At 32.9% G+C, this 23,191-nt stretch overlaps 2 pseudogenes; both read left to right on the top strand.

The window, feature by feature from the left end:
• The first annotated feature begins 11,386 nt into the window (after nucleotides 1-11,386).
• LOC131423151 (ankyrin repeat domain-containing protein 12-like) lies at nucleotides 11,387-16,727 on the top strand (annotated as a pseudogene).
• A 64-nt stretch (nucleotides 16,728-16,791) lies between these two features.
• On the top strand, nucleotides 16,792-20,010 carry LOC131423162 (ankyrin repeat domain-containing protein 12-like; annotated as a pseudogene).
• Nucleotides 20,011-23,191: the final 3,181 nt, after the last annotated feature.

Here is a 23,191-nt window from a genome sequence, read left to right on the forward strand (position 1 = left end):
TGTTTATAAGATCTTCTTCCTAGAAGATCACCTTAGGAAGTTTTAAAGCAAACCTTTTTTTTGGGGGGGGGGGGGAGGTGCCAAGGATTGAACTCATAGGCACTCAGCCACTGATCCATATCTCCAGCCCTATTTTGTATGTCATTTAGAGACAAGGTCACATTGAGTTGCTTAGCACCTTGAATTTGCTCAGGCTGGCTTTCAACTTGCAATCCTCCTGCCTCAGCCTCCTGAGCCGCTGGGATTACAGGTGTGCACCTGGGTACCCAGCTTCAAGCAAACCTGTAATTAGAATTATAGAGATTGAAGGAAAAGATTACTTAGAGTGTTATGTGTGTGAACATGTTTGATCATTAGACTCTAGACTCAATAGAGCATTTTATAGAGTAGTTTGCTTATTGGCCTACTAACGATTTCTCTACTTTGTATGTAAAGTTAAAATGTAAATGGCCTTTTTTTGTTCCTTTCCAAATGGTATATTTTAATAACTTTCAGTGTATTTGTTAGGATGTAATAAAGGTTTGATGTTTTATTTCCATAAAACACTGACCATTTATAACCCAAGAATCTATACACCCAGGTTGTTAGTGACTTCCTTGATAAAGCCTATTTCTGAAATTTTTGAATAATAGCAAGCATCATGTTTAGTGCTTATCTTTTATATATCCCTTTATTATCAATACTTCAAAATAGCTATTTAGGAATCTTATGTTCAGAAGATTGAGCATGCACCACAATAGACAATCAGGTATTCTTTAATTACTACTTAAGAGAAGTTTTGTTATAGTGTTTTTTGCATGCCCTGTTTTCTCCTCCTTTTGTAGCATGGATGCTTTACACACAGAGTTCTGAATTTTAATTTTTAAAAGATTTTCTTATGTAATTACCATCAGTTTGCTTCTACCGATATCTTAAAATTCATAGTTTTTAAAGTTAAAATCTTAGTTTAAATCAATACAGACTTTATCATGTGTTTTAAGTGAATTAATTATATTAACCTAGTCTGAAAACCGAAGAATTTTTAATTTCAGTTGGCATTATAATTACAGAAAAATATGTAAGATTTTAAGTAGAGGTAAAAGTGGAAATTATGAATATATAATTTAATGTACATTGTAAAAGTTCACTCTTTATCAGTGTCTATAGAAATCACTTTCTGCATCTTGACTTGTGCAGCATGCACATCTATATATAAAAATGGAAAATTGTAGTTGCAGCTGCAATGTGCTCTGGATGGTTGCACAAAACACATTGTAAGTGTTTAAATTTTGAAATCCATGTAAATGTAGGGCTGGGGATATAGTTCAGTTGGTAGAGTGCTTGCCTCGCTTGCACAAGGCCATGGGTTCATTCCCCAACACCATAAAAAAAAAAAGAGAGAAGTTCATGTTAAAATAATAGAAATGTCAAGTATATTTGCCCCCCAAATGCAAAAGTTATTTATCACAAATACCCAGATTAGTTGTTTTTAATGTTAACTTGATGGTTTTTCTTGAAAACTGAATTTCTATCAGTGAGTAATGAAAAGTGAGCCTGTCACATAATTAGTATAGTTAGATATTGCTGAATGTTTAAGACAAAAACTCTATACAAAGGATATATTTGGGCAGAACCCTAAATACTCTTTTGCTTTAAAACACTAATTATATGTGTTTACATTTGAATGAGTTCAGCTTGAGCTCCATCATCCTGCCTGCAGAAAAATGTTTTATCATCATAATTTGAAAGACTTCCATGTGATGTTATACATTCATGATGAAATATTTGAGGCTGGGTTGATTTTGTCAGTTTCCTTTGGTGACATCAAAATTTATGTTGTATTACTTGTCCTATTTTCAAGAAGGAAAACTTTAATGTTTGTGGAATGAATTTCTGTGTTAGAACAATTTTAGTGTAAATAGAGTGTGGTGGTTCTTGATTTTTATTTCTATTTCATGCATAGATTTTATTTTAAGACTTAGTATTTTCAGCTATTGATTATATTCTCTTCCCTCTCCATCTCACACCTATGCTCTCAGCTGTAATTTTCTTGCCAATATCTATTAGTATAAAACTATAATGAAAATAAATCAAAATAAATGCTCACGCGACATACTTACTTTCAAAGAGAAGTGTAATTACTTTTTGCCAATAAAACACTTAACATTCTGGAGAATGGAGAATTGAGGTTTACAGATGTAAGCTTAGAAGAGACAGTATTAAATTATCTAATTTCCCTTTATTTACCTTTTTATTTTTTTTAGCTACATTTCACATCAATTTGGGGATGTGAAAATTGTAAAGGTTTGTTTCTTAAATACTGATGCATTTTTTAAATGTTACTTTCTTAAATACTGATGCATTTTTTTTAATGTAACTAATAACTATGTTTATATAATTCTTAATTATAAATATAGTAGTTTTGGTTAGTGAACTACTGCAGAACAAAGGAAAATCAACTAAAGGGGTACTGCTGCTGAATGTTGTAAAACTTTCTTCCCAGTGAGGCCCTAGAAAATCTCTTAAACTGAGGTTCTCAGGTTTTCTTATTATATCTGTTTTTTCTAGTAGAAGAGTCTTGCTTAGAGAGCAATCTCAGCTGGAAGACTAGGATTAGAGATTATTAACCACAAACCTCCTAACTCACGGGATACTCCTCCATAAACTAACTGCTTCAACAAATGGTTTTTTGTCTTTATCCATTTGAAAAGAAATACCAAGATTTGAGGAAAATGACTAAATTAAAGCCAAAAATTGAAGGTAATTTGTCAATGTCCTTGAGAAAACAAAAAACAGTAGATCCACCACCATATCAAGAAAAGACTGCTGTAAAAGAGAGTAACAAGAGGCCAAAAAGTCCTTGAAATTCAAGTATATGATCACTAAAGTAAATATTCTATACAGTACTGAGGAATAGACCAGACATTGTTGAAGATCTAATAAGAGATCTGGAAGAAGAGTGTATGAAACATACAAAAACAAAAACATTGGAACGACACGAAAAACAGCAAAAAAAAAAAAAAAAAAAAAAACAACCAACAAAATGAAACCCACCCAGAACATACAAAGAGCAAATACCATGAAGAAAAATTTAATTTGTGAAAAGTGACATTTAACTGAAGAAAGATGTATGTTTTCAAGTCAAAAGGAATTTTTTTCTTTCTTTTTCTCCCCTACCCCATGAAAGAGGACAGTGGGACCAAAGGGGGAAAATGCACAACACAAATCACAACTTTAAGGACAAGGATTTATTTTTAAATTGGTTGAAACAGAAATGTTAGAAATAAAAGCAAAAAAGATTTGTCGACAAACTCAGGATTTTGATGAAAAATCTAGAATGACAGCAATAAGCACTTGGTTTACATTAATACAGAAGATCATAATTTGTGGAAAATGTTTTCAAGGAAAAAATTAGATTCTTAACACAATTGTAATGAAAAAAAGAGAGAGAGACAGAGATAAGCAAGGTGCAGGGGCAGAGTAAAAGGGGTGGCACATCTGAGCTACCAGCTTTATTTATATCCATAGGCTACATTATTCCCAGAAAATGAATGTTTAAGATTTCAAGGCTGATAAGACTCTAGCACCGAGCCTCCTCTTGAAGGACATTATTATAGCAGCTAGGCATTGAGCATATATTAGTCATCTTATTAGTTCCAGAAAAGAACTGTAGAATATTCCAAATGTGAATTAACAGGGCGCCTGTTATCTTCCAGAAGTTTGCTCACCAAAAGAATGCTGCCTTGTACATATCCACAACCAGAACCCTTACACACAATGTGTGAATTAGATTCTCAGAGTTCACTATGTCATGCTATTGATGGTACAAAGGTATTTGTCTCTTGATGAGAAAGGAAAATGGCAAAAACTATAAGGAAATTACCGTGTCATGGGGTAAATATGAAGCAGCTGAATGTGGCATGATTTTGTTGCTGAAGGCATATATGAACATGCTTTCTGAAATGACAGTAGTAGCTGAGATAATTTAGAAGGACCTAGAAGTAAAAACTGAGGCTTAGAAGTTGTTCATTAGTTCTAAGTAAATTCAAACAAATCTTGAAGTGTAATTCTTTCAAATAAGCTATAAAAATGATTGTTTTGGGTAGTGAGATTATTTAGGGTGGTGGTTGATTCCCTTCTTAACACATTTCTTATTTTTATGATTTTCTAATATGAACTGTCTTATTTTTATAACAAACACATCAATAAATACTGTTTTAAAATAAATGAAGCAAAAAAATCACTTGAAGTATAGATTATGATTTTTTAAGCACTAGCCCATTCCAATTGTAAAGATAGTTTGTTCTTATTATTTGTAGTATTCAAAGAATACGTAAATCTTGGTTGAGTGCCTTAAATGCATGCACATAAACAAACTTTATGTTGTAGGGATTTTGACAATGGAAATAATTCATACAGCCATCTTTTCCCACTCTGCTTTTTAAAAATAGCTATATTAACCGTAAGAGCTCATATTTTAGCACTCCTGGACTGTCTATAGGTTTGATCCTCGATTTTTGGATCTTGAGATCTTGAGCAAATCAGTTAACCTGTGTGTGCGCAGGTTCCATATCTATAAGATAAGGATCACAGTAGATACCTTGTGGAATTGTGGTAATAGTTCAATGAGTTAATACATGGATACATGAAAACTTGACTGAGCATTCGCAGTTAATACATATTATCTTTAAAAATAGTGATAAGCTATCACATTAGACATTTATTTAAAAGGAAATATTCATAATTATACATAGTGTTTTCAGCTTTAATATTCTCAAACTTAAAATATAATTTGTGTTTATCATTATAGAAATGGAAAATCTCATCCAGATTCACTAGTTTAAGTCACTTAAAGTACTCAAGGCATGAATTTTCCTTTAAGAATTGTTAATAGTGATGAATGAGTTATTTTTGTCTGTATGTAAAAATGCATTCAGGTAAACCAACTCATTTATATCTGAGTTGTGAACATTTCAAAATCAAGATAATGATAAACAAATACCAAGTTCATATTTGAAATTCAACCTCAGATGGGTATGTTTAATTTGTAGGACTATTCCCCAAAGCACTTTACATGTAAATTGATTATAGTAAGTATGCTATATTATGAAATAAAGACAGAAGATGTTTGAATGCTTATGGAAATCTCATTTTAGTGGACATTTGTACAGTTAATCATGCAGGATGATGGTTGTGAGTACCAATATCAGAGAAACTTGGCTTTGGAGAGCTTGCTTTGTTACTTAGTAGCTTTATGGTCTTGGATAAATTTACTAAGAGTATTAACTTGTTAAATAGAAGCATTATGAGCATGTAAGATGGACAGGTAAATGAGACAATTAATAGAACTTGTATAAATACAGTGTTCATTTTACTGAGGCTAATTTTCAATAAAAGTTTTGATTTAGTTATAAAAATATTTGTAAAATCATTACATACTAGCATTAAATTGTAGTTGGCAAGTGAAAGTCTTACATTTTTATTACCATCTATCCCTTTATTACTCTCTTTTCATTAATTTTTCTACTCTCTCCTCTTCAAGGAATACTAAAATATATTTTACACAAGTGGTTGTGTGACTAATACTTCATATTTAAAATATAAAAGTGCCTGGAGTCAGCTCGAGGACATAGTTCAAAGTTAAACAAATATGAAAAGTTATGGGATTAGATTTAGGGTTTTTTAAATTGTCATATACTTCATTATGTTTAGCAGAAGTGTATGTTACATAATTTTTTAATAGACATTTTTTCCTAGGCAGGGAGTTAATATAATTTGCCAATACTGTAGTTGGCAAATGAAAGTCTTACATTTTTATTACACCCTACTCCTTTATTTCTCTCTTTTATTTACTCTCTACCCCTTTAGTAGATTGTTCAAACTCAAACAAATATGAAAAGTTATGGGATTAGATTTGGCACATGGTATGTGCCAGGTATGTCCCAAGCACTTCACATAAATTAGTTCATTTAATCCTCATGACAACTCTGCAAATATTAATCCCTAATAATAGATTACTGATCTGTTAAGTAGCAGAGAAAACATTTGAACCTAAGGCTGATGCCAGAACCTGTGTGTTTTTCTACTGTTCCAGGCTGTTTGTTACTCTGTATGGGAACTTCAGAGTCAGATGATTTTGATGCAAGCATATAACTGAAGTATGGTTTAGTAATTGTACATTTACTTGATTTAATCACACAGTATGAAGTGTACATGACTAGTCTCTTTATTTTGTATACAAATGTAACACTTTCTGTACCCAAGGGTACTCAAAAATGAAATGAATTAGTGTATTTCTTGGTTTGTATTTTGCCATAGGCACTACTATCAATTATTATAAAATCCATGATGAGCGAATACATTTTCATACATAATGAGCCTCTGGGTTCAATCCCCAGTACCAAAGTAAATTAATTAAACTCTTTAAAAAATAAATCCACCTTGAGCATAGGTCCTAAAAGCAGAGCAAGTAAAAAACATTAGGTGCTGTTCCCATTTACAGAATGACACAGATCAAGTTAATCAAAACCTTCTTCAATGAAATATTGAATCTACAGCATGCTTAAGATAAAAGCCAACCACTTGATTTCAAACCAAGTAGATTCTATGTTTAGAAACCCAGAAAATATATTTCATTGAAATATAGAAGAAACACAGTATCACCATATCAGTCCAGAAATTATTCTGTGAGGACAAGAAAGAGAATTTGGATAAATTTTGCTGTTCTTCCCATTGCTTAAGTCCCACCATGTTTGCAAATAACAGCTAACAGATGCCAGCTCTTGAAAGCCTATGTGTCAAGTCATTTCTCATTGAATGTTTTTGGAATTTTTATGTTAGATTTTATTTATCTATTCATACATTCTGCTACATGTTTATATCTGAATAATCTGGACAATTTTCATTCTGGATAGTCATTTATTTGATCGTGTGAATACCATGGTGAGAGGAAGATGATATAGGAATGGACAAATCAGAACCCTCACTAGTCACATCATCACAGAATTTTAGTCGCAAGATAGAATAGCCTGATTCTGCTTTGAACCAAAGTTTACAGTACACTTTTAATGGAAATTAGTGGCAATGGTTGCTAAAAGTAAAAATTAATTTGAATGATCCAAGGTTGACTGAACTTACAGAATCCAGGACAACCTTTATGTTGAAATCTCCCTAATTACCTACTTAAATATACCACTATTTGGCAAGTTAATAAAGGCAATTACATATTTTTAATTTTTTTTTTCAAAATCAGAATCCAAAGGAATCCTTTACATTGAAATTGATGTGTCTCGAGTCTTTTTTTTTAATGCTTTTATACCTGATCTTAGCCAAAAGACTGATAAGCAATTATGCTTTTATTAGTTTCTTGTAGTTGTACATAATAATTGGGCTTATTTTGACATCATAAATGCATGGATTTAATTTACTCCTTTTCAGTCCCTTAAGCTCCACCTTCTTTCCCCTTCCTTCCTCCCCCTAATCTCTGTCTTCTCTTGTATTGTCTTCCTTCCAATCACTTATTTATTTTTTTTAAAGAGAGAGAGACAGAGAGAGAGAGAGAATTTTTTAATATTTATTTTTTAGTTATTAGCAGACACAACATCATTGTTTGTACGTGGTGCTGAGGATCGAACCCGGGCCGCATGCATGCCAGGCGAGTGCGCTACCGCTTGAGCCACATCCCCAGCCCCCACTTATTTATTTTTAATGGGTGCTTTATAGATGTACATAAAGGTGAAGTTCACTGTGATATATTAATACATGCACATTAGTGCGTATCCATACATCCTTCCTTTTTATGTTCATGCAATTTTAGTTGAAACAACCTAATCATGTCTGCAAATGTTGCCAGTGTCCAGATTTTATTCATTGCATCTTCATAGTGTGATTTAAAGAGTTATGTGTTTTAAAGTATTTGCTTTTTTCAAATTCAAATTTTCTGTTTGCATATGGTGACTTTAGTGTTGAGAAGAAAAGACTTTCCTGTGGTGATTTTGCAAGATTTCAATGACAATTGAATAGGATATCATAATGTTAATTTTCCTTATTCTGATCAATTGTAATTTTTGTCAAGAACTGAGGTAAACATTGGATTTCTTTTCACAGATTTTCAGCACATAATTTTGACAGAAATATCTTACATGAATTCTCAAAATCGTTTACATGTTAATTTTGCCCATACTTTTCAAACCTCACTTTTTATCACTTTTATAAATGTTGATGTTTTCTGTACAGCGTACTTTCTCATGCACTATTATACCTACCTGTTTGTGTAGACAGATGCATAGATACAGTATTTCATGTAGGTTCTCCAATGTTCCTTTCTTTCACATTAAACACTTTTATCAGTTTTCCCCTTTATCTTAATTGCAACTAGAATAAGCATTTTATTTCATTTTCATAATATATATATATATATATATATATATATATATATACACACATATACATATACATACAAATAATTATAAACACTGCTACATAAAAATGGTGCTATTGTATAAAATAAACTTGTGGCTGACTACAAAACTTCAATTGATGTATAAAATCAAAAGCTCAATTAAGGAAAATAGGCATTTCAGTGTATAATTTATGAAAGGGGAGGTTGTGTGGAAGCTGAAGGTAGCTTATGAAGCTAATCAAATGTAACTGTACTCCCATAGGAAGTCATGACACATGTGAGATGTTGGCCATCTCTTCTAATTGCTGAGTTTAGAATAATGAGTTTAGAATGAATGTTGTAGTTGTGACCTGAAAACAACACAGAACTACATAGTGAATGAATTTGTATTTGATATTTTTATCTCATCCTAATTTTTTGTTTTTATTTTGTCATTTTTAAAAAAATAAACGACAGAGGAATGCAGTACAATTCTTATTACACATATACAGCACAATTTTTTTCATATCTCTGATTGTATATAAAGTATCTTGACACCAATTTGTGTCTTCATACATGTACTTTGGATAATGATATCTATCACATTCCACTTAATTTATCCCCCAGATGATTTCTTGATTCTGTATTTTTTAAAAAAATTTAAAAATTTGTCAGTGGACTTTATTTTATTTATTTATATGTAGTGCTGAGAATCGAACTCAGTGTCTCACACATGCTTGGTAAGCACTCTACCAATGAGGCACAACCCCAGCCCTTGATTCTCTTTTTTTTGTTGTTGTTTTGTTTTGTACTGGGGATTGAACCCTTCTTAAGTATAAAATCTTTAAACTGGCTTCTCCCTGATCATGATTAAGCAGATGGAAAATAATGAGAAGCAACTGATTGAGAATCCATATATATGCATTGAAATTTGAGGAAGATGAAATACTATCCTAGTATAGCAAGAAGTAATGAAACATGGGGGGCAATGTAGAACATACTATGAAGTCATATACCCTGGGTTACATCCTACAATAGGTGAGCTTGAACCTTAATGGTTCTGTTGCTTGTCTCTTAAAATGGAATTATAATAGCTATTGTAAAGATTAGATATTGTTTGTTTGGAATACAGAACAACATAAAAACATCAAATATAAATTTATTCATTGCATAATTTTATATACTTTTCAGCCATCATTTACTGTATGGCTGATGCATTGCTGATTTCTTCTCTCATCTCAGGGCTCTTAGTTACTACTTAGTAGTAGTAAAGGTGATAGTCTAGATCTTGGGAAGATTTATACTAACTTGCGGCTCAAATAAGACAAGATGTAATATGGTCTGTAGTGCTGGCCACATTGTGTTTTAAGGCAACTATTTACCTAGGCAAGAACTGGTGAAAACGTGAGCTGCAACAGAGGCAGTAGGAATAAAGAAAACATGGATTTCAGAGATATTCCAGAGATTGAAACTGAATGGTTGAATTTGGAAGTTGAGGAAATGAGACAGTTGAAAATGACTCTGGTCAAGGTTTCAGAGGTCTCAGTATAGAGACAACAGACTCAATTGTTCTGGGTCCAATAAGAGATAGAAAATCTATGGCCAGTGTGATTCTGCAATCTGTACAATCAGAAAAATGAGAAATTACACCCCAATTGATTCAAATGTATGAATTGCCAAGATCATTGTAATGCCATGTGTAGCTAATAAAAAAGAAAGAAAGAAAGAAAAAGAAAATGACTCTGGAAAAATAAAAAAATAAAATAATATTTTAATAAATAAAAAAACTTCCTCTGGGATTGTTTAATTTAAGTAACTTTCTTGTTTGTATTTCTCAGGTAGGGAAGATTGGCTTAAGCAGCAAGTGGAAGTAGTTGTGGAAGGAAAGAATGCGTTAATGTTTTTAATCTTGAATTTGAGGTAATTGAAAGGAGTCCAGACAGTTGGTTGGCTGAATGTCAGAGGAAAAGATGGGAGGTAGAGACTTGGACTTAACTGTACTTTTATCATCATGGTATATTTAGTTTTGTGTCAAAATCACACCCTCCTGAAATCTATGTGAATGTTAATAGAAAAATTAATTTCCTATAAATGTGTAATGTACAATGCAGATGGTTTCAAAAGTCTATCAAAACCTCTCTTCATGTTATTTTAGAGAGATTTCAAGGGGATAGATTTACTATGTATATTGTGATCTCCCCAAATTGGTCACATTTGGATTTTGATATGCAATAAATTATGAAAATTCATGGTAGATTCAGTCAAGCCTAAGAACAATTGGGATCTCCTATAACATTAACCATTCATTAAATGACATCAGTCTTACTCACAGATATCTAAAATTGTCATAAGTTATAAAAGAGCAACTTTCAAATATACTTAAGTATATTTGCTAAGTAATAAATGGAGCTTAATTATTATTTTTCATAGGAAATAAATTATTTAATAAAATTTTAATGAAACATTATAACAGTTGATTATTTATCACTATCTTTCCTAGTTTCCCAAATATGATTATTGGATTGTTGAGAGTAAATTGATATATGATATACATTAAAAATTTTTAAAGGTTCTTTTTTGTTACTTTATTTATTTTTGCAAATAAAGCTAACTTAGGGCCTCACCTCTGCTAGGCAAGCATTCTACCACCTAGCTATATCTCCAGCCTCTTGTTAGAAGTAACTTTATAAGCTCTTTTAACTACAAGTTCGTATATAGTGATTAAACAGGTGTTAAAGACTTTTAAAAGTGTGACCGAATGGTAGCTTAGTATAATAATGAGCATGACCATTTTAGAGTATAGGAATCTGAGGGTTTGGAGACAGATGATTTTCTCACTTAAGCAGCCATCTATTAAGAAGAGCAGGACAAATGTTTTTTGTTTGTTTGTTTGGAAAACTACTGTTCCACTAGAATCCAGAACCTGAGTTCATCTATATTTCTCAGTGATTAAAGTAGATTTTAAAAATTGAGGAATATTCAAGGAAGGAAAAGGATTTCAGCCTATTCCACAAGTGAAAGGGCATCATGGAGGTAATGGTCTTTGCTGAGGTTCAGAGGCTGGTGATCAGATTCTGCCTCTGCAAGCAGTATAAGATCAACACAGATGGTGCAGAGGAACTGTCAGAGTGTGGCTGGTAAGCATGTGACTTGGTACTCCAGGTGAGATCGAGTTCGTTCACCCAGGGAAATTGCTAACTTGTTAATTTTAGACCTTATAGTTTTTCTTTAAAACAGGACATATCTTTTTTTAAAAGAACCATTAGGAGGAGGGAGTCAGGATATTTACACTGAAGAACATACATTCAATTGATGAATCAAGAACATAAAAGACAAACTATGTATCTCTCAGTGTATACATGTATGAGTAACTCCCTTAAGAGAATTTCTGTTTAAAGCTTAATGCATATATTCAAAAATTCAAACACTATGATATTTTCAATGAAGTATTGTAACATATGTACTGTATAAAAAGGTCAGACGAAAAGAGCTGAGGAAATTACAAAGTGACATTACACAAAAAGAACAACACATACATGGAAAAATAAGCCTTAACAATAATTTAAAAAGTTAATGGGAACATTTTATAACAGTGAACTTTTCAAAAATATTTTTTTCCTAATGATAATAGTAATACATCTATTGTGCTAGGAATGTGGAAAATGTAGAATATCCTAAAGAAGAAAAGAAAAGTCACAATCCTTCCAAGTAGTGTCCTGCGGATACTATTTCAATATGTTTCTCTTGTTCCTTTTTTCTTACATACCTGCAAATATTGATATTCTACTATTTCCAAGTAACAGTACACCCTAAAATTCTTTTCCATTGTTGAATATCTGTTATATCAAGTCATGGGTAGCAACCTAAATATAGCCTCAATAGAGAAATTAGTTTAAATTGTTATTAAGTGTAATATGCAGCTATTAATATAGCAAAGAAAATACAGGGTCAAAGTGTCCACAATCTATTGAAAGAGGGGAATGGTACCTTCTGTGATTTCAGCTGCTTGTTTACATCATGGTTATTTTCATGCCTTTAAATATTTCCTGAAATTCCTGTGCATATTTCAGTACTACTTCTGAGAAAACTTCATTCATTCTCCATTCCTCCTGAGCTGCTCATTCTTGAGAGCACCCTGTGGGCATAGTATCTACTGCCATTTTAACAATTATTGTGCTATTTCACTTAAAAGTACAGTGCTTCTTGAGGCAGGGACTGTGATCTTTTCATTTTACCTTCCCTTAGCACCTAGAGCTCAGCCTAGTGGAGCTTGATAAATACTTACCCAAGACTGAGTCTAATGTAGAGCATTGTACATTGTGTTTTATGGAACAATAAAAAGGGAACCCAATTTCCAGGAAAGCTAATAATCTACTGAGAAATAAGGTGAATAGAAACCATGAAAAACTAAATATTGAAAATTGCAAGGGGAGGAATGTTCTCAAGATCAGATTATAAATAAGATGTTCACGTATGTATTCTTTGATTCATTTTCTCAAGGACCAACATAAATATAGCCCCTAAATAGATGTTCAAATTAGTTGGACAAAGTTCTATGACTTCATAATGCATATTGCAATTTTAATGACTGCAAGTAGCATTTTTAATTTTTTTATACATGACAGTGAAATGTATTTTGACATATCATACATACTTGGAGTAAAACATCCCATTCTTATGGTTATACATAATTTAGAGTTACACTGGTTATGTATTCAGATATGAACATAGGAAAGCAATGTCTGATTCATGCTTCTGTCTTTCATATTCCTATTCTCCCTCCCTTCCCTTTGTTCCCCTTTGTCTAATCCAAAGTACTTCTTATTCTTCCCTAAACCTGCCCTCCTTGTTGTGTATTAGCATCTACATATCAGAGAGAAAATTTGGCCTTTGGTTTTTTGCAATTGGTTTAATTCGCTTAGCATGATGGTCTCCATTTCCAACTTGGTCACATGGTGGTTCCATTCAAAGTTTTCTGAGGAATCTCCAAACTGCTTTTCAGAATGATTGCACCAATTGATGACTAAAAATAGCATTTTAAATGTATGCAGAGTTCCAATTCCAATTTTTTGTTACCATATAGATGAGTACATATAGAGTAAATACATCATTGAATGACACATTATAATGGTATGTGTGGGAATGTTACTATGTCCTCAAAAGAAAGATTGTGATCTCACAGAGATCCTAATACAGTGCCTGGTACCTTATGGACACTCAAAAATGTTTCTAGAATTTGAATTTTCCTTTGAAGAGAAAGTTACAAGGTGTAATTTTTGTATTGTTAACTATTAAGCCAGGAGCTAGAGATACAGCTCAGTGGCATGTGTGAGACCCTCAGTTCTATTCCCAGAACACATACACATGATATCAGTAAATTAAGTGTTTAATTATTACTTTGATGAGTTTAAGGAACTTCCCCCTGTCAGAGGTCTCCGTTTTCTTTTTCCTTAGAGTCCTAAGTTCTCTTTTCAGTTACAATCCATGAATACATTTGAGGTAAGAAAAGATGCCAACCCGGGAAGATAATCATTCTTTTTTGTTAAAGAAATTATAATAAAAAAGAATCTAGCAAGGCTTTGGCTATATTTATACAATAGGCTAGATGTAATTTAATAAAATTAAGCTTTCAAATAATTAAAGATACATAATAATTTAGCCCATTATTTATCCTATTGAACTAAAATGTTTATTAGTAACTGTCAAAATTGTAGATAACAAATTAAGGAACAGAGTACCTCTTTTCAAATGATATAACTATCTAATTTATCAGTTACAATCTTGATTATGTAACTGGAGATTATTTCTTTTAGTTTTTCACAGTTTGTTTTCCCCAAGAATCATGTTTTTGGTATGGTTAAATCCATTTTCCTATGGCTGCATGTGTATTTCAGTGGTAGAGCTTACCTTGCATGCACAAGGCCCTGGGTTCGATCACCAGCACTGGGAGGAAACTTAAGCTTTACTTATAAAATATTGTTCTTCATAGGAATCATGTGATCATTTACATTTTTACTGACAAGTGCTTTGACACACACAAAATAATTTATCTTGTTTACTTACTTAAACCCTTTGATAGTTCTTACTCTTTTCATATTCAAAAGATTTATGTAAGTTAATTGTTCTTTCTCCAGAAAATATATGTGCAGATTTTTATTTTTATCATTTTGGTAGTTAACAATTGCCCTAAGTACAGAGTCCTCTGGTTTTTATGCATTTTTTATATATTTTGAATTTAACGTATACTTGTAGAAAGGTCAAAAGGAAAACATCATAAAGGACATTCTCTATAAATAGTTCTACAATACTGTACCAGAGTTCTTGCATACTTTTATTGCATGATGTACATGTAAATCTGAAAGGGTGTTGTCTGAGTTATTTAAAATATTTACTATATAAGCTATGTTTCTCCCTCTGTCTTATTTTTCTCACAATTGTATTTTGACCAACAAGACTTTACTTTTCTTATTCTAGATTCTGAAGAGGCTCAATCTGTCAATCCATCTAGTGTTGATGATCTTATTGACTCTGAAACAGAAGAGGACTCTCTCCTCTGTGAAAGTAAACAGATTCTTCCCACTAAAGCACATCTTCCATCTGCCCTAGATCAGTATGAGTTCAAAGATGATGATGATGAAGAAATTAGATAAAAGTATTGATGACAGGCAGATTCTTAGGAAAGAGCAACAAAAAGAAAATGAATCTGAAGCAGAAAGGATTAGTTTATTTGCAAAACAATTTTATTTCAGAGTAATTTATTTACAAAACAATCTATTTTAACCACTTAAAAGTAAAAAAAAGTCATCTAGGGTTGTATTTAGTACTGAAAGTACTGATGAAGTTTTTCAGAACAAAAAGGTTTTTACTGCATGTTCTATTCCTGAAACATCAAATTCTGATATACAAACCAAAAAGGAATATGAATATAAGCAGAAAGGCAAAGTCAAAAGAAAATTTAAAAACCAGAACAAAAATAAGAAAACCAAGAGCTAAATGAAGAAAAAGAGGAAAACATAAATTCCACAGTAACAAAATTGACAGTTACTACTGCACTAGACTTTTAAGAAAAGACCAGAGAAGAAGGGGATTTCAGGAAATCTTTTAGTCCAAAAGATGATACTTCATTACATTTATTTTATATTTCCACTGGTAAATCTCCCAAACATTCTTGTGGATTGAGTGAAAAACAGTCAACACCACTGAAACAAGAACATGCTAAAACATGTTTATCTCCAGGAAGCTCTGAATTGTCATTATAGTCTGATCTTGTTTGGTATGAAAATACAGAATCTGAATTCTTGCCTGAGAGTTCCTGTGTAAAATCTTAGAAGCATAAGGAAAAAAGCAAACATCAGAAAGATTTTTACTTAGAATTTGGTGAAAAATTAAATACCAAAATGAAGGATAAATATCATAGTCGAACATTTGAAAATTCTGATTGCACACTGAAAAAAAATGAATAAAGAGGGCAAAACACTAGGGAAAAAAACATAAATTTAAACAAAGATGGGGAAAAAAGCACAGAAAAGAAATTGAAGGTGAAAAGGGAAAACAAAAAAATAAAGATGGCACTAAGGAACTGCAGAGGAGTGTAGAATTTGATAGAGAATTTTGGAAAGAGAATTTTTTAAAGAGATGACACTGAAGATCTGTTTTTAAATATGGAGCATGAGTTCTTAACATTAGAAAAAAATCAAAATTGGAAAAAACATAAAAGATGATAAACCAACAAAGGAAAAGCATACCTCAAAACAGAGGAACTTTAAAGAAGAAAGGGAAAAGATTAAAGAAGAAAAGTGAAAATCTTTCAAGGAAGACAAGATAAAAGATATAAAAGAAGAAAGAGAAAATGTACCTACAGATAAAGAAACAATTCAGCTCTTCACGTTTAAGTGTAAATGAGGGATGTGTAGGACTAACATAGAAAATGAAATGGACATTGATAAACAAGAAAAGCACATGAAAGAAAGTAAGAAAAAAATCTGAGAAAGGATTTCCAACTAAAGAGAAAGATTTTGAAAAGACAGAAAAATATTTGAAAAAGAAAAGATAAAATATGAGCAAAAGTCAGAAAAGGACAAATTAGATTTTAGTGACTGTGTTGAGAGAATAAAAGAAAGGGACAAACTATAATCACATCACACAGAAAAATGCCATAAAGAAGGTGAGAATATTAAAAATAGTACTACTAAAAAAAAACTCATGACAGGGTCTGCGATTGTGGCTCAGAGGTAGAGCATGCTCGACTAGCATGGGTGGTACCCGGGTTCAAGTCTCAGCACCACATAAAAATAAAGGCATTGTGTTGTGTCCATCTACAAAAAAAAATTCTCTCTCTCTCTCTCTCTCTCTCTCTCTCTCTCTCTCTCTCTCTCTCTCTCTCTCTCTCCCTCTCTCCCTCCCTCCCTCCCTCCTTCAAAAACACAAACAAAAAAACCTCAGACATAGAGGAAAGTAGAAAATAGTTGGATAGAAAACATGACAAAGAAAAAACTGAAAAAGAGGCATTTAGCAAAAAACAAAGAAAAACACTTGGAGAAAAGTTATAAACAATCAGATAACAGTGAGTATACTAAATCAGAAAAAGACAGAAGTAAAGACAAAGACAGGGAAGTAGATAAAAAGGAAAAGTCCAGAGACAAAGTATAAATACAGCTAACTCCAAACACTTAATGGGAGAGAAAAAGTCAAGTAGAGTAGACAGTAGTAGTAAAGCACAACATGAGAAAACTTCATCCCTTAAAATAAAAAGCAAAAGATGAACCTTTGAAAATCCAGATGGAAAAGAAAAAGATAAAAAAGAGATATAGATAGATAGATACAAAGAATGAGACAAACAAAGATAAAATTCAACTAAATAGTTTAGTCAAAATAAAAATCTGAAACAGAAAAGTCTAAATATAAGTCCTCTCTAGCATCAAAAGATATTCCACCTAAAGAAAAGAGGTTAGTGAATGATGATTTTATGCAGACAAGTTTTGAACAAATGCTTAACCTTAAAGACCTAGGAATAGAATAGTGGCACAAAAAAACATAAGGAAAAAATTAAGCAAAAAGAAAAGGAACAATTAAGAAATCGAAAATTGTTTAGAAGTTAAAGTGAAAGATAAAGAAAAAGCAAAACATGCCGTAGTTGAATCAAAAAACAAGGAGCTTCCTAGGTCAAAGGGTTCAGAACTGGTTGATGCTTATACCAAAGAGAAACAGTCTAAGGACACTGTAACTAATAGATCACAGTCTGTTGACATAAAAAAATGTAATTACTTTAGGGAATTCATCTTTTGTTTCAGACAGTAGTTTAAATAGGTCTCTTAGATCAGAAAGTGAAAAGCCCGGTTTCAGCTCCAGATCTGTATCCATGATTTCTGTTGCTAATTCAGAAGATTCCTGCCATACTACCATGACAACTCCAAAGCCTCTGGTTGAATATAACTCTGACTTTATGTTATAGGGTTCCAAGTCCCAAATATCATTTTCCCAGTCACCATTTTTGCCAATTGCCAAATCTCCAGGCCTTCACTAAAGGGAGTTGGACAGCCTTGCTGAACTGCCAGAATGGATTAAACCACAATATGCTAATAGACTTGCAGCATCCCATCTCAGGTCATCGTCTGTAGAACATGTTAAACTAGTTATAAATGAGGGGAGACCTTTTGTAGAAGTTCAAAGATATAGCATGCCATCGGTCATTTGTGAACATACAAAACAATTCCAAACAGTATCAGAAGAAAGCAGTTATGGTTACTGAGTGGAAATTGAAGTGATTGGAGGAAGCGGTTCATTGAGGGCATGGCAATGGAGTATATATTTTGTATCTGGAGAGTGGAGTTTTTCTCTCTCTCTGCTTTCTGATCACCTGGTGTGCTGCTTTCCTCTTCCACTCTGCTGTCATGTTGTTCCTGCCTTCTCTGAAGCCCAGAGGAATGGAGCTGGCTGCCTATGGCTTATAATCTCTGAAATCGTGATCCCTCAAATAAACTTTCCTCACCTAAAATTGTTCTGGTCAGACCCTTTAGTCATAGCAGTGAAAAAGCTGACTAAAATGGAAATTATCCCTTGTTGTTGTAACTCCACATTCACATTGTTCAATTTGAACCATCATGGCAAGTGCTCATTTTGGCCAAATGTTATAGTTTAGAAATGAGGTGTCTCTAAAAATCTGAATATGAAAAAATACAAGAAAGTTTAGAGGTAAAATTATTGGGTATGGCACTCTTAACTTAATCAGTGCATTAATTCCCTGATAGAAATTAACTGGGTTGTAAGTTCAGACTGGTATGGTGTGGATGGATGAGGTAGGTCATCTGGAAAATGATTTGAAAGCACATGTGTTTGTTGCTGGTGAGCCAGGATTAGTCTCTCTGCTTCCTGATAACTCTACTGTGATGTTCTGCCTTACCTTGGGCACAGCAATGGATTTGGCCATCTATGAACTGAGACCTATAAAACTCTATCAAACAAATAAACTTTTCCTCCTGCAAAATTTTTCTCGTCAGGTCTTTTGGTCACAGAAGTGAAAAAATTGACTACAACACTGAATATGTGCAATATGAAAATAGCTTATAGGAGCAACCATACTTATAGGTGAAACCATACTAAATTACAAGGAGGTTCCAATGGAGGATCAAATTTAATTCTCAAAGAGGATAATGAAAAATGACCCTTATTGCAGTATGTGGTTCATATTCTTCATTTCTGTCCATTAGGGTCAGTGTTTATTATGGCCACATATGTGTAATTTCAAAATGGCCTTATATGTGCAATTTGTAGCATTTGAGTAGCCCCACTGCAATGGTAGTGACAGAGGAAATCTTAAACACAATTCACAAAGTATCCTTAGAGAATTGTCTCCTGTTGCAGTACCACGTTTACATTCTTCATATTAGCACATTAGGGCCAGTGTTCTTCTTGGCTAATTATATGCAATTTAAAAAATACTTAAAGGAGCAACCGCAAAACTCATGTCTGAAGGCAGATATAGAGGAAAGATCTCACTTAATTTACATAAAGGGCACTGGGAAATATCCACTGTTAGAGCACAAAATGCACATTCTTCATATCAGACCATTAGGCTGGAGCTCTTTATGGCTAAATATATTCAATTTGAAAACAACTTTTAGGAGCCTCAGTGAAACGCAAGTTGAAGGGCCACTTGAGATGTAGGTTCTCACTTAACTTACACAAAGGACATCAGAAATTGTCCCTTAGTAAAAAATCATATTCAAATTGTTCATATTAGCTCATTAGCATGAATGGTCATTATGCCCAAATATGTGCAATTTGAAAATTGCTTATAAAAGTGGCATTAACATGCAAGTGGCAGGTAGGCTCCAGAAGAAGTTTCAAACTTCATTTACAAGGTGTTTAGAGAGTTATCTCTCTTTATTGTACCAGGTTCTCGTTTTTCATATTGAACCATTAAGGCCAGTGCTCATTATGGCTTAATATGGGCAATATGAAAACATCTTGCTAGAGCAGGAGTAAAGCAGTACTGGTTGGGAGTGTCAATAGGCAGTATCAAAGTTAATTCACAAAGAGGCCATTGGGAATTAATACTGGTTGTTGTACTGTGTTGACATTCTTCATTCTGGACCATTAGTTTCAGTGTTCATTATGGCCATAGCTGTGCAATTAAAAAGATGTCTTACTACCCCAAGTACATGTATGAAGACATGAATGGTGTGACTCTACTTTGTGTACAACCAAAGAAATGAAAACTTGTGCTGTATAAGTGTACTATGAGTTGGAATGCATTCTGCTGTCATGTATAACAAATTAGAATAAATAAATAAATTTTTTAAAATGACTTGTAAGTGTAGCAGTGAAATGCAAGTGGTAAGGTGATTCCAGAGGTAGGTTCCCACTTAATTCACAGGAAGGACATAGGAACCTGATCATCACTACAGCATCAGTTTCATATTCTTCATATTGGCCCATTAGGGTCAGTGTTCATTATTGCTGAATGTATAACTTGAAAACGGCTGATAGGAACAATAGCACTATACTAGTGGCAATGGGATTCCATAGGAAGCTTCAGACTTAATTCGCAAAAGGGTATTAGAGAATTTTCTCCATTTGTGGCACTGGTTCCACATTCTTCAAATGGGTCAATAAGGTCCATATTCATGATGACCAAATATATGTAATAAGAAATCAGCTTGTAGGAGCAGGAGTAAAATGAGATTAGCAGAAAAGTTTATGAGGCAGTATCAAACTTAATTCTCTAAGGTGCCACTGGGGATTGTCCATTGCTACAGTTTCATTTCACATTTTTTATTTTAGACATAAGAGCAGTAGTGAACTTCAGGTGGCTGGGAAGTTCCAGAGGAATTTTCAAGCTTCATTCAAAAAGGAGGCTTAGGGAATTTTCTCATGTTGCAATACCATCTTCACATTCTTCATATTGATGGGTTGGGTCCATTGCTCATAATGATTGCTTAGGAGCAATTTGAAAGCAGATTACAAGAGCAATACAAATAAATGGCAGGGCTGTTCCACAGAAGCACTTTCACTTAATTCATCCAAAGAAACTCGGAAACTGTCCCTTTGTCATAGAAAATTGCCTATTTTATAGCACAAATTTTGCATTCTTGATGTCACCACTTTAAAGTCCGGAGCTCGTTATGGTCAAATATATGCAACTTGAAAATGGTTTACAGGAGCACCAGCAAAATACAAGTGGGAGGACCTCTCCAAAATGCATAATTTGGGAAAAAAATTCCAGAAACTGTCAAAGGTAAAGTGTCAGGGAGGTTCCAGAAGACAATTACTCACATAACTCACAGATAAGGAATTAGAAACTTTTTCCCATTTCAGTACAAAGTTCCCTTCTTCATTTTGAAACAAAGTGGTTAGTATTCATTATTGTAGAATATGTGGAATTTGACAAGTACTTGTCAGAATATCAGTGTGACACAAGTGACAGTGAAGTTCCACATCCACATTCTTCTTTAACTCAAATAGACAAAACTGGGAATTGTCTCATGTTGGTACATCAGATTCAGATTCATTTCAGCCCATTAGGGCCAGTGTTCATTATGACCAAATATGTGCAACTACAATTGAAAGTGTACGAAGATATAAAGAGAATTGTAGATGAACAGGTAAATATGAAACACATTTTTCTCTATGTAGAAATGTTTATTGTTTTAAATGTAAATGATATTTTATGTGGTAGGATTTTATCAAATATACTAGTAGGGTAAATGGAAACAATAGTTCAAAGGATGGAATATAGGAAAATGGGAAGATACTCTTAGAAGATTCTCACAGCATGGTTGAAATGATAAAATAGAATGTAACTGTAATAAGCTAGAGATGTATATTTAACAACCAGTTTTTAAAAAATGAAGAGAGGAGTGGGTTATTGCTTAGTGGTAAAGTGCTCGCCTCGCATGTGTAAGGACTTGGATTCAATCCTCAGTATCACATAAAAATAAATTAATAAAATAAAGTTATATTTAAAAAGGAAGAGATATATCTAAAATAAATTAATAATTTAGATTAAAATGGAGTCATTCAAAATAAATAACTGATCTTTGCAATGGGAATGACAATAAGAAAATACAGAATAAAGGAGAGATTAAAAATATAGAAAGCAAATAGCAGTATGGCAGGCAAATTTGGCAAATTCAACCAGAAATATAAATGTCTTAAACATTTCAATTAAAACATAAATGTTGTCAAATTTAATTAAAAAGAAAAAGAGGAAAACAACTCAATATTGTTTCCTCAGAAATCTACTAGGAATGTAAGGATATAGATATGTTAGATATAAAACATGAAAAAAAATATGTCATATACACAATAAGACCATATACTATCAAAATAAAATTTAGGAAAATAAAGATTTGCAAAGCAAGAAAAACATATGTAATGCAACATAGGACAATTCATTAAAAGAATGTACTGGGCTGGGGATGTGGTTCAAGCGGTAAAGCATTGCCTAGCATGCGTGGCGCGCTGGGTTCGATCCTTAGCACCACATAAAAATAAAATAAAGATGTTGTGTCCACCAAAAACCAAAAAATAAATATTAAAAATCTCTCTCTCTCTCTCTCTCTCTCTCTCTCTCTCAAAAAAAAAAAAAAAAGAAAAAGAAAATACCAATTCTATGTGTTTTTTCACTTGATGATGTAGCTAAAAAATGATGAAGTCATATTAACAAAGAAATATAGACAAGAAGACTTTAACATTAATATTCTTTTTCTCTATGATAAAAGGCTCATATAGAACAAAGAAAATAAAGGATACAAAAGGCTTGAAAAATGTTAGACAGCAGTCCTCCCCAAAATGATGTATGGATTCATTTCCAATCCAAATTCAAAATCCTAGCTTTCCTGCTGTAATTTTACAGAAACTAATGGATTATTCCTAAAATCAATATGGAAATGCAAGGTAGCCAGATGTAATGGCTAATTAGAATTGTCAACTTGATTAGATTTAAGAGATGCAAAGATTAAGAGGCTTCTGGGTATGTCAATGTGGATATCTAGGAATGATTGGCATGTGGGATAGGGAACTAAAATAGAGACCCTACCTAAGTGTGGGCTCACTGTCCATTAAACTGGTTACTTGGGTGGAATAAAAGTTGGAAGAACAAGGAAGCAGCACCAGATAAAAATTTGATTCTTCTTGAACAGGTTCTTAATTGCTGCTGCAGAATCCTGATCCTTTACTCTTTCAAAGAGAACTTTGCCAGTCATTCTTCTGGGAGTTTCCAGAAGATTTTGGTGTCAGACTGGGGTTGATCCATGTAGTTCTGATTCTTTAGCATCTTGGACTGCACAGCTAGTGGTTTCTTCAGCTCTCCAGCTTGCAGAAGGCCACTGT

This window comes from Marmota monax, unplaced genomic scaffold (assembly GCF_021218885.2).
Source record: "Marmota monax isolate L192 unplaced genomic scaffold, Marmota_monax_Labrador192_F-V1.1 WCK01_AAM20220418_F8-fsc00328, whole genome shotgun sequence".
Lineage (NCBI taxonomy): Eukaryota > Metazoa > Chordata > Mammalia > Rodentia > Sciuridae > Marmota > Marmota monax.